This window comes from Anomalospiza imberbis, chromosome 6 (assembly GCF_031753505.1).
Source record: "Anomalospiza imberbis isolate Cuckoo-Finch-1a 21T00152 chromosome 6, ASM3175350v1, whole genome shotgun sequence".
Taxonomy (NCBI): Eukaryota; Metazoa; Chordata; class Aves; order Passeriformes; family Viduidae; genus Anomalospiza; species Anomalospiza imberbis.
The window spans coordinates 61,824,145-61,835,203 of NC_089686.1; the positions used below are offsets into that span (position 1 = coordinate 61,824,145).

The 11,059-nt window shown below is 38.8% G+C and overlaps 1 long non-coding RNA gene across 1 annotated transcript; it reads left to right on the forward strand.

Annotated features, from left to right (window-relative positions):
* Nucleotides 1-267: 267 nt before the first annotated feature.
* On the forward strand, nt 268-10,661 carry LOC137476706 (uncharacterized). The gene is made up of 3 exons (XR_011000541.1): nt 268-381; nt 8,390-8,500; nt 10,570-10,661. It is a non-coding gene; the product is annotated as an uncharacterized lncRNA (long non-coding RNA).
* The last annotated feature ends 398 nt before the right edge of the window (nt 10,662-11,059 follow it).

Consider the following 11,059-nt stretch of genomic DNA (forward strand, 5'->3'; position numbering starts at 1 on the left):
CCCAGAAAAAAAAAATCAAAGCAACAGCAAAAACAAACAGAAAAACCCCACAAAAATTTCTTTTAGATTTTAAGTAAGTGTTTCATAAACTCTAGAATGATTCATGGTATACCTTTCAAAAATTGAGATACTGTTTGCACAATGTCAGGAGGTTATTCTAGAAATGCTAGAGCTGAAGGATAAATTCTTTCTTTTCTTTGGCATTGATGTCTATTTATTTTGAAGAAAGTGAGCAGATGGGTATAACACTCTTGTGCTATGTGCTCTAGAAGTTTCCAGGGTTGTTCAAAACCCAACGAAGAAAGACCTGGAAAACCTCCTGCTAAACAGGGAGGTTGGACTAGGAGGTCTCAAGAGGTCCCTTCCAACCTAAATGATTCTGTGATCCTCAGTTTAATTGATGATAGACTCTTAAGTTTGCTTTTAATAGGCACTTAAGTTTGCTTTTATATTTTTTTATGTTCTTTTGGTGTGTCAGGACAAGTAAAAAAAATACCTGAAGTCATGACAAGGAAGTGCTAACAACATGTTAAGGGAAAGAATAGCTAATAAGTCCTCATTAATGTGTTATGTTAGAAACAGAGGAGCATAAAAGATGAATTAGTTCCCTTCTCTTGATGTTAATGGATGCCCAATAGGGGGAGGGAATGGAGTATTAAAATTGCTATACCAGTAAATTCTACTGGGTCTTGTATTATAAATCTTCTTTTATAGATCTTCAGTACTGGCATCAATAATTCTTTCACAAGAATGCAATGTAGACTGAAAACATTAGTCATCATAACAGAGCACATTAATACTCATGGTAAGTAACTCATCTCTAACACTAAAAGAATGTGCAAGAAAATCTAGATTATTTTGCTACAGGTCTTGAAAATTGAATTTGATTTTTTGCTTCTGCTTTAAACCCCCAAAGTCTTCTGTTAGCTGAAAACACTTCAGTGAGAGAAAGGTTTCTTGTGCTTTTCTTGTTCCAGATGGAATCAGGAAGAGCAAAAGATGCTGGACTCTTCTAGTGAAGATCTGGATCTTCAGCTCCTGTGGGTACCTAGTTCATCCCAAATGTGATTACTTTAAAGGAAGATGCCTGTCACTCTTCAATTTCCCCACTTGGGCAGCTTATGAATTATGCATCTTGCATAGTACATTCAATTTTATTCTTAGTTCAGCACAGGCTTGGAAACGTAAGAGTTTTGTATAAAGGGTTAGGAGGTACATGGATCCAAAGATCCTTAGGATGTGTTTGAGGGTGGTTCTGCAGCGGAAATTGAAGAGAAATTATAGAAAGTGTTCAGAATCAGCGGTAAGAAAGGAAAAAAGGCTTAAATAGTTGGGAGAGCACTTAAGGGAGGGAAACTGAGATTGGAATTACCCCAAACCTTTCACCTGTAAACCTAAAATCTTATCCCGCTTTTTATTTAGGTATTTAAATCTGTGTTAATTATTATTAGAAGCACATTTAAGCCAGAAAGCACTGGTAAGGCAGAAGCACGCTACAGGTGTTTCTCCAGCAGTTGTATTTCAGCACTCTGGACAGGGATTGGCTTCCAGCTCCAGGGATGTGCCCGGGGCGGACACAGAAGCAGCAGGTTCAGGCTTTCCTGTGTGTAAGAACAACTGTGTTTGCCATGCCGTGCTCCTCAAGGTTGCAGTCATTGCTTTCTGGACACAAAGAAGATCATTCTGTGAGTCTCAGTAAGTTACATCAGCTTCTTCTCAGGTCTGCCTGCATCTTTGGGTACCAGCTGGTTAAGGTGTGTTAACTCTCTGGTAAAAGCATAGAATTAGAGAGTATTCTGAGTTGGAAGGGACCCCCAGGGATCGTGGAGTCCAGCTCCTGGCCCTGCACAGGACATCCCTAAGAGTCACACCATGTGCCTGAGAGCATTGTCCAAACACTTCTGGAACTCTGCCAGGCTTGGTGCTGGGTGAACAATTCCCTGGGGAGCTGTTCCAGTGCCCAACCTTCCTCTGGTGAAGAACCTTTTCCTGATATTCAGCCTAAACCTCTCCTGGCACAGCTTCAGGCCATCCTCTTGTCCTGTCACCAGAAGGCAGAGATCAGTGCCTGCCCTCTGCTTGTCCTCATGAAGAAGCTGCAGACCACAGTGAGCTCTGTCCTCAGTCCCTTCTCCAGGAGCAATGTGGTGAGGACTAGCTGGATAAGGATGGAAAGACTGTAGCTGTAAATTGCTCCAGAGGCTGGGCCAAGTGTTTGATGGTGCTCAAGAGCACATAGTCTCACTGTAAGCTATTTGTGCTGGTTTGAAGGTAAGCCAGAGGGAGGAACGAACCCCACACCAATACCTTGTGAGAGATTCAAGTCAGAGCTAGAATGTAATAGGAAAATTACAGTCGAGGCACGATAGGCAATGCTACAGAAACACTGGTTTGAGCTGACAAAGTCAGTCCAATTAAATGGTGATTACAGCCCTTTTGGAGGGGTGGATGTGGTCTTGTCCAAGTGGTGGTCCTGTGGAAAGGTCTGGTCCTTCTCTGGAGGTCCAGAGGTGGTGGTGGAGAGTTCTTGTCCTCTGGGAATCCAGTGCCGGTATTGTGGTGTCCCAAGCCCCAGGTTATGTCCTGGCAGATTGTCTGGTGCCTCTCCCAGAGCAGGGAAGGATGTGATTCTGAGAGTCATTCTGGGGGGTCCTTGATGACCCATCAGCAGAGATGGCCCCTCAGGGTGGCTGCTGCTTCCCCAGAGCGAGTTGCCATGGTTGAGTCACAGAGAAAAGAAACACTGCTCCACCCATTTTAACACCTCCTCAGAAGGTCATGTAGTGGTAGAACACATCGTTTGCTTACACCTTACACTGTAACCCAAGGCACTCTTAAATCAACCCAGAGACTAAATGCTGAGAACATTGCCATTGCCTCCCTTGACTTCTCCCTTCCTTCTTTATCATACAGCTTCCTCCCTTAATCCTGACAAAGCCTATTGTAATCTATCTAAAGAAACAAAGAATTTTCTGTGGAGAAGTCCTCTGCATTGGTGGTAGCTTCTAAAGTGTGCTTTTATATTTTGTTATATTCTTGTACTAAGCTGTCCGGTCTAAACTTAATCAACCATTCAGAAAATCTCTTTCCGTTCTGAAAATTAATGTTACATCAAGTGAGGGTGGGAATAGTATAGGACTCATTGTAACAGATCATAAAATTTTTTCAAGTTTGAAATATGCAAGGATCCAAAAATATTCCTTTCTCCTTCTGGCTATACGAATAATTCCTCTTATTGAAATGAAATCTCCCCAGAATTATAGTGCTCCCTACTCCCTTAGTGTGTTTTGTCTTGAGGAGACAGCTTCTATTTCTGTGCTACAGATCTGGGATCTGATGTCACCCACTTGAGCTGGGGATTCGTCACACAACTCGTTGTACAGCTGCAGAATTCATCATGCAACACTGCTAGCTGTGCACCAGGGTGGAACAGATGACCTCCTGAGGTCCAACTGAATTTATTCTTTTTTTTGTTCCTTCAACTGCCACTACAAATGAGGGCCCTCTGGGAGATGCCAGCCTTCAGCCTCTTTTCATGGCCTTTCTTAGAGCCAGAAGGATAATGTGTCTATTCATGCCAAATGAATTATTAGAAATGCTTTGTGGTTCTTCTTATACCCTGGTGTATTTAACTGGTGCCTGTGCCTGACTTGAATCAGGAATCTGCCTTCAGTGTGAGGCTTCTTTGAGCAGGAGTGTATTTTTCTTTCTATCTCTGAAGTAATTGCTGGTGTTGCCAGGTAGGTAACGGTGCGTTCAGATGGGCTGGGAGAAAGGAAGCCTAGTTTCCATATAAAGGAGATTTGAAAAAAAATAGTGGCTGGCGGAAAGTTTGTGGAAAAAGATGCGGCTTTCATATGATCAATTCAATTCATATGATCAAGACAATTATGATCAAACTCAGTATTTGAACACATTTTGTGGCGTGGAAGTGGTTCTTGGGTATGATCGAGGTGGAAGGGAAGGAGATGAGAGTGATGTCGACTGTGAACTTTAAAGAGTCATTCAGGAAGTCTGTGCCGTCTCTTTGATAGTTTTTTTTTTGGGGTTTTGTTTTTTTTTTTTTTTTTTGTGAGTGTGTGTCTGTAACCGACAGCCAAAAAAAACCAAAAAGAAAAAAAAAAAAAAGAGAGACATTGCAAGGGAGTTATTTTGGTTGGTTTCTCCTTGTAACAAAGCTGAAAATCAGTAGGAGTTTTTCTGTTAATTTCTGTGAGAAAAGAACTGTCCTGAAGGACTCCTACAAGCACGTTTTGAAACATTTGCGTTGAATGGTAAAAACAAGGTCCAAAACTCCACAAATAGTAACTGTCGACTCAGAAGAAGGAATCCATCCTAGCGAGACATCTTGTGCCATGTGTGAATCTGCCTATTTCTGGCAATTTTGTCATCGCACTCAGACAAATGATGGTAATGGCCAAATGTAAGAATAATGACTAATACAAAATCCAAAGTGAGCATCCTCTAGGTTTTCCATATGGCTATAAACAGGATTAGATTCCTTCCAGAAATCTCCAAACTAATTTAAATTTCCCTTGAGCTATAGCAACATATAAAACATTGATTTTTACTGTACAATAAAATCTGCTGAAAGGTTATGTAAAGAAGCAAAGAATCACATTTCTTTATTTTTCTTTTTTTAAGTACTCTAATCCAGGTAATATAACCAGATTAAATTAATAAGAGTACTACAAAGTTTTGATAGAAATGTTAGCTGAAATATATGATAAATTTAAAAAAAACTTTGCTCCTGTAGGAGTACACGGTATAGTAACAAAAAGCTAATTTGGTGATTGACATCTTTGTAAAACTTGAATCAATTGTACAAGAGATGGACGGTGTGAAAGAGCCCTTTTAAGCAGAGTTACTTTTAATGCAGAACCTCATTTTTCTGAGGCTGACAGAAAGCACATGTGACCTGTGAGGGTGGCAGGGGCCTGGCAGGTCAGTGGAAAGAGCAGCCCCATTCCTGGGTCTCTGGGTACCTATATTTTGTTGGGAACTGCTATGGCCACAGTCATCACACACATTTTCGGTCAAAGGCATAAAGGTTTTATACCCTACACCAGGCTTGTCAAGGCCAGGCAGGTCTGACAAATATGCCTAAGCAAAAGGGAATTATTGCTGTTACAACCACTTTCTTTTCTTTGAATAAATGAGGCACTTCAAAGTACTCATTTGTTGATCTGAAAACAATGCACAGCACCATATAATTTTACTAATTTTCTAATTAGATTTCATGAAGACTTCACGAAGCCTTTCTTGAGGTCTGTAGAGTTATGCAAAGAGCAGCTTCTTGATGTCCATTTGTTTTATCTTTAGGGTCATATGTTGGTAATTTTGAAAGATAACATTGTTAAGTAACATGTTGTTAAATATGTATAGTAAATCATAAGGTTTGGCAGCAGAAAACACTAAGTAGGCATTTATTTTTGAATGGCTCAGAGGTGTTTTATTGTAAGAGAATGTCAGGCAAATAAAAGGAAGGTTAAAGCGAGATCTTTCCTTTTAAGAGCTAAAGAAGAGTAAATATCTTGGTAAATCTTAATAGACTTATGGAACTCTCTGAGGCTTCTCAAGTTAAGCCATCCCAGGGAGCCCCTGAGGATATATAGCATTTTCCCTGCTTCCAGCAGAACTCCTCAGAGCTGCTGAGGGCACAGGTTGCACCTTGTTTGGATCTTTTGGAATTATTCGGGCGGTTTGGATCTGGGGCTACAGGTGCAGTAATATGTGGGCTGTCTTGGGGTGAGAGGAGACCCTGGCACCTTTCATCCCCTGGTGTTTGTGCACAAAGCAGGACCTGGCTTGCTGGCTGGGCCGTGACGCTGCTGAGCTGGCCTCGCTGCTGCTGTGCCGTGGAGTACTGCATGAGGAGAAAGGTTATTGAGAAATGTAAACCTGTCCCACCTGCACATCAGACAGGAGAACCAAGTGGTCAGCCAGGAGGCAGAAAATCTCTGTACTGGCTGTCCTCACTGAGGAACAATGTCCCCTGAGGATTAAATAGCACAGACTTGGCAGTTTTTGTTTATTTTCTGCTATGGTGAGGGTTGGGATTGAAAGCATTTGGGATGGTGTTTTGTGTTTGGATTCAGGTCTTTATTATTTCATATTTATATTACAGTCTTTTAAGTTGTGAGTCCTACAGTATTTCACTAATAATTTATTTAATGATCTTGTATTTATCTCTACAAGGTCTCTTAAGGAAAAACTATTCAATTAAGAAATGTCTCTTAAATTATTTTTACTTTTAACTTAATAACTAATCTCATATCACAAAATGTGGACTTTTCTATCCAATTACAAAATACTATTTAAACTCGTGAAGAAGAAGGTGAAGAAGGACTATTTACTGCTCTAAAAGGTCTATCTTAGTTTTATATCTATTACTATATTCTAAAACCTTAAACTCTAACTTTCCTCCTACGTGATATACACGTGTGTAAACACTTCTATTTGAACTACACACTTACAATCTCAGTTCAATAATTTAATTTTGGAAGCTTTCTCTACAGCCTGAGGTCAAATGCAGTGTTTTCTTGAGGGTCTGTGTCTTTTAACACAGGAAGTCTAAAATTCTCAGCATCCAGGGTTCCAACACAGACTCACTCTCCCCAACCCCAGTTCAGGAAGGAAGCACTCTGTCTGAGACGTTGTGGTGCCTAAAAAACATCTGAAATTTTTGTATCATTAGAAGGGCTGTAAAGCTTTCTAAGGAAGAATGTAACCTGTTTGGTGCCAGCTGCTGTGTTGTTTTATTCAGTTATTTCACACAAAGCAGTCTGAAATGTAAGTATTGCCATTTCTGTGTTCATGGAAATTTCCTTAGATAAAGAATTGGGAGTCATGGGAAATCGTTGGTGTAGGTGGAGCTACAAAACTCACCTCCACTAAATGCTTGCTTCCATTTGCTTGTATCAAAGCATTTTTATCAAACTGTTATTGCAAATGAAAATTGACTTGTCCTGGTTAGAAGACACAGAGGAGTTGTAGTGGTCACTGTTTGTCTTTTCCCAGGAAGAAGAGTGAAGGATGCATTCAACTGAAGAATAAAAGGCAAATTAAAGTTTATGAAGGGATGTAAAAATAGCTGTTCTCAAAATAGTCTGAGGCAGGTGTCTTTCTCTTTTCTTTACCTGGAAAGATGATAAGTGGGATCAGTGCTTATTCAGACTTTTCTAGATGAACCTAAATACTTTGAGAAATTGCTGAGAAATTTTATTTTCAAATTTTCACTTGCATGATGTAAAGGGTGAAATCGAAGTTTTCTATTTGGTAATTTTTCCAGAAACCATTCATAGCTGGAAAATGGTAAGGAAAGAATGAAACCAAGTATCTTTGTATCATGTTTTAATTGCATTGATTGTGTTTAAAACTTTATGCACTCAACACGTCTTTATTTTAAATCAGTCATGGATAGTCCCAGCACTGTTAAAATCTGTATATTTGAGTCTTTTTTTTTTAATATTGATAATACCACATGATTGTCTATAAATTTAGTTTACAGATTATTTACTTCATAGTTTTATAGGGTATTTTTGTTTCTCTTTTACTGCCTATAATATACAAATAAAAGTACATCGCAGTTAATCTCCAGTAAGGATTATTTTATAAAATTTATGAGGGATTTAAAGTAATTTAAAACTCTTGCTGAAGATGTTTTCCAATTTATTTAAGATTTTTTAAAGTATTTAGAGACAAGGATATGCAAGGCAATACAGGCATTAGGGTTCTCTTTGTAGTGGGAGACCACAAGGGCTGGCTAAAGAAAGCTCAGTCCTTCAGTTCTGTCCATGAGGTGATTTAAAATACTAATCATCATTTCACTGATAAAAATGAAGAGATATGAGCTACTCTCCCAGGATTTGTCCTCATGGTTCCTTCACCCGATTTACTGGGTTTGCCATGTTTTTGGCATATTGCTCCTTTTTTAAATGTTTGGCTGTGTGAATGGTTGGGTTGTGCTCGTCCAAATAAATGTCTGAACAGGTTGTTTCCAAGCTATGAGTTGTAAACTGATAGACTGAAGGATGATTTATGAGGAGAAAGCATTTTAATGTGTATAAGTAAATATCTAAAATCGAGGCCTTTCTTAGACAGAAGGAAAGTGAATAAATATAGATAATTAATGGCATTGATTCATACACACCACCGCCCTCTTTTTGTAATCAAGTCTCCCTTTTTAATCTGTTTTTATAGCATTATGGAAGAAATATATTTGGTGCATAAATGGTTATAAAGTTTACAGCTATTTAAGTTCTGTCTTAACACTCTGAGCAAGCCAATCAAGATACAGTCTAAGGTATTACTGTCTCTAATGAGCTAAATAAAACCTGTAGAACTACATAATTGGGATTAGAAAAAATCTTTTTCCTCCTTATTTCAGGATCTACCTACCTCAGGAGTGCAGAAATGTTGCTATACCATACCTTCCAGCAGAAAGTTTTAGCATTCTGGTATATTGACAGCAATACTTGAGACTCCAATTTGTTCTCAGGTAAGAAGATTAATTTATATGCTGATTAATTTTCTGGGTTGGTTGTTTTCCTCTGCCTTTGTCATATGTATGACTTGTTAGTAATCAATTTTTCTTTAACCTCTGTACACCAATTCTGATGGTACATGAATTCATTTGTTTGCTTTATGCCCTTCACTCGTAACTCTGATATCTATACTCTGTGATAGATCTTGAACCTTAAAAGTACCTGAATGCTTCTAATTTTCTTCTGTGTAATGAGTGCTGAGTACTTAGAAGAACAAGGCAATTAGGAACTAAATATCCCTGTTTAAACTGTTCCACCTAATTAAGTATCATTAAACAGGGCTTATTTTTTAAACAAATGTCTACATATTCATGGAGGTACCGGTCTATTTACTTTACTTGGAGCAGAAATTAATTTAGTAGCCCAGTAGTATGAGTGTTCCTGTATAGATTCTTTTTCATTGTGCAAGAAACGTACTGTTTCTTATATGGCTGGGAGATGAAAATGCCAAACCACTGAGAGCATGGTGGCTCCCCTCTCTCCCATTAGTTTCCTGCAGTGAATCCAAATTAAAACAGCTAACAGAGATGTCAGATTTGTTTCCTTTCCTAGTCTAGGTAGTGGAATGAGGGAAAGACCTATGTGAACAGACATTATCTATCAAAATAAGTAAAACAAGCCCAAACTTCTCTGTCCTGCCGGGACATGGGATATTTGGTCAGTTGGGTCCTGGCCCCAGATGTGCAGTTCTGTGAGCAGAGGTGGGATCCCCCTTCCTGAGGGAGAACGAACCAGGGGGATTACACTGCATTCCAGAAATGGATGTCTGGCTTGGCTTGCTCACTCCTCTGTGCCAGGAGATTCTTAGAGTACTTTTCTGAAGTGAAGTGAACAAACCCTTACTCGTGCCTGTTCGGTCTCTGTGGGAAATATTCCATGAGGAAGTATGGAAATGTTTTGTCTGGTTGTGCCTTTATTTTTGGAGAGCATTGCAAATCACGCTCGAACGTATCAGGATGATGCTGTGGCAGCAGTGGCACGTAAGAGATTATTAATCTCTTCAATTTTTTTATTGGTCACTGGATCCAGCAGTAGCAGAAACCCCACCATTATGCAAGCAGACCACAGCAGAGTAACACATAATCTATAACACGAAGAGAGACATGTAAGGTAACCACTTGTTTTGCAAATCTGAAGAGATATTTTGTACTTTTGTCTTTCCTTCTTGGCGACAGGTGTTGGTGTGGACTTTTTTCAAAATAGCCAAGAGTGTTGACAAAGATGAGACAGCTAACAAAGGAGAATGGTACTTATGGCACTGTGTAGTTTTCATCTAAGATTATTTCAAACACACAAAGAAAAATGTGATTTACTCAAATTAATATGTGGGTTTGCAAAATTATATAGAAATAAATGTAAGTAGTAAAGTAGAAGATAATAAATGTTTAAAGATTATAAATATCCACAAGTCATGTCCAACCCACTGGATCTAGAAACTATACAAAACCTAAAAGTATTCTAACTGCTTTATCATGATAAATACTAGTTTAGAAATCTTAGAATGTAAACTTGGACTTCAGTATAATGCAATATAATCTTGGCTCAAATGCAATCACTAGGAAAATCATTGATGAAGAGGTGGTTAGACCTTTCTGAGAGCCAGCTGTAGATTTGGACTCAGAATGATCTCTTTTGTTAAACGGGGTATGAGTATTTAACCAAGAGAAGCACTGTGAATTCCTTAGATATTTTTGAATGTGTATTTCTTTTAAAAGTTATATTAGGTGTCTGAGTGATAGGATCTGTCTCAGTTGTGTTCCACTGGCCTGTTTAAAGTTTTGCAGCTTATTTTATTCTAAAGCTGTCTACAATTGACTTCATGTCATTGGTTCACAGCAGTGGGGAGGTAGGGCAGAAGAAAATCCCATGCTGCCACCTCTCTCTGGATGCATAACTTTCTGTGCTGTTGTAACCATTCCATTATCTTTTGGTCTCTAAAATGGATTTAACTTTTAATTTTATGCAGCTCATAATTTTCTAGACTTAAGACTCTTTTTGTAGCTTCCTTCTGAACCCTTTCTAGCTTGTCAGAAACCTTTCTGAATCATGGAGGAATGAATCAGTGGAAGCCTCACTAATGCCAGATGTTGCCATTAAATCATTTCCTACTCCTACTCGGTGCTTCCTGGACTTGGCATCCGAGGTCCAAGTTAACCCATTTAGAAGTCTGAGGTAAGAACATGCGTGGTTCAGTTAAATTCTTTGCATTATTCTTGAGCTTGTTATTATTTTTCCCTTTTGTCATTTAGATTTCAAATAGGAGTAAGCAGTTCAAATGAAACATCATGTTAAGTAACGTGGGAGAGCACTCAAGCACAGGTTTATTTTCCTGTTGGCACAAATGGGATTTCTAAGTACCCTTAAACTTAGGGGTTTAAAATAACAAATAAGTTTAAATGCTTATATATTGTTCTGAATACATGAGAACTGCCAGGCTGGATTTTGAGGTACACTGATTAGTATTTTTACCATAATGCAAAGATCTGTTTTCTAAATACAAATTTCAGCTTTCT